Below are 1,731 nucleotides of genomic sequence, written 5' to 3'. Positions count from 1 at the left end.
TATGAACGTACGTGACTGACAACCACTTCCGTTCTACTTTAGGCCGGGCGCATATCTCTTAGATTCCCCAACAGAATCTTCGTGGTATAAGCTAGATAGATGGCGGCATTCATGAGGATCCGGAAAGTCTAAACCTTGTCTGTGGTATTCCGAGTAGGATTCTAGGATTGAATGACTGTGACGAGCTTCAAACTCCTGAAGGCTGGGCGTGATGACAAGCGCAAAAGAATCAAGGGATTCTATTCCAACCTGATTGAGAACCGACAGATGATTAGCCGTGCTGTGACAGAGCATAGGAACGTTTTCACTGAGAGGATGGGATGTAGCCATTGACAACGGTGATGCCCTACATACAGCTTGCCATGGAAAGGAGTAGGAAGGATTGGATGAATGTAATAAGAAAATAGAGATACGAGAGGAGCACAGCATCTTCACACACCTATCTGAAATTCCCACTATTGTTTTACATAAGTATTTCTATCCCTTTTATTTTCTATTTATTCCATTAATCAAATTTAAACCAATAATCTGCCTAACTGAGATTTACAAGGTGACCATAGCTTGCTTCATACCAACAATCTCTGTGGGATCAACCCTTACTCACGTAAGGTATTACTTGGATGACCCAGTACACTTGCTGGTTAAGTTGAACGTAGTTGTGATCACATATGCCAAAGAGCTATTAAATAAATCTCATGCAAATACAAAGAGGGCAATCACAATTTTGTCTACCAACAAACAAGCTGAAAAATCTTGATGAAGCCCCATGAATTCAGATGGAGCTGCGAAGGGGCTACGTTACAAGACCATAATAGGTCAGTTTCAAAAGAAGTAAAAGGAAAGGTGATGTTCATTTGGCTAAAATAGAAGTCATAAGCATAGAAGAAGGGACGCTCCCCCTAGATCAGGACTGGGAAGCAAACTCTATCACCAGAATCAGGTGCTACCAACTCATAATTGCCCTCCTGATCCTCACTGCTACAGACACGATGATGCTTTCTAAGCGTTGCACAAAATTCTAAATCAACTAAAGAAACACACAGCAAGACAAGAGAGTCCAGCCAATCGGACATTGATGAGCGGATAATTTATACGCTTTTTGGCATTGTTTTTAGTATGTTTTTAGTATAATCTAGTTAGTTTTTAGTATATTTTTATTAGTTTTTAGCTAAAATTCACTTTTCTGGACTTTACTATGAGTTTGTGTGTTTTTCTGTGATTTCAGGTATTTTCTGGCTGAAATTGAGGGTCCTGAGCAAAAATCTGATTCAGAGACCAAAAAGGACTGCAAATGCTGTTGGATTCTGACCTCCCTACACTCGAAGTGGATTTTCTGGATCTACAGAAGCCCAATTGGCGCGCTCTTAACGGCGTTGGAAAGTAGACATCCTGGGCTTTCCAGCAATATATGATAGTTCATACTTTGCCCAAGATTTGATGGCCCAAACCGGCGTGGCAAATCAGCCTCAGAAATTCCAGCGTTTAACACTGGAACTGGCATAAAACTTGGAGTTAAACGCCCAAACTGGCATGAAAGCTGGCGTTTAACTCCAGAAAAGGTCTCTACACGAAATTGTTTCATTGCTCAACCAAAGCACACACCAAGTGGGCCCGGAAGTGGATTTTTAAGTCATTTACTCATCTCTTTACACCCTAGGCTACTAGTTTACTATTAATAGGATCATTTGACATTGTATCTGTACCTCATGACACTTTACACCTCTCTTTGTG

Source organism: Arachis duranensis, chromosome 10 (assembly GCF_000817695.3).
Source record: "Arachis duranensis cultivar V14167 chromosome 10, aradu.V14167.gnm2.J7QH, whole genome shotgun sequence".
Lineage (NCBI taxonomy): Eukaryota > Viridiplantae > Streptophyta > Magnoliopsida > Fabales > Fabaceae > Arachis > Arachis duranensis.
Note: the sequence above shows the minus strand (reverse complement) of the source record.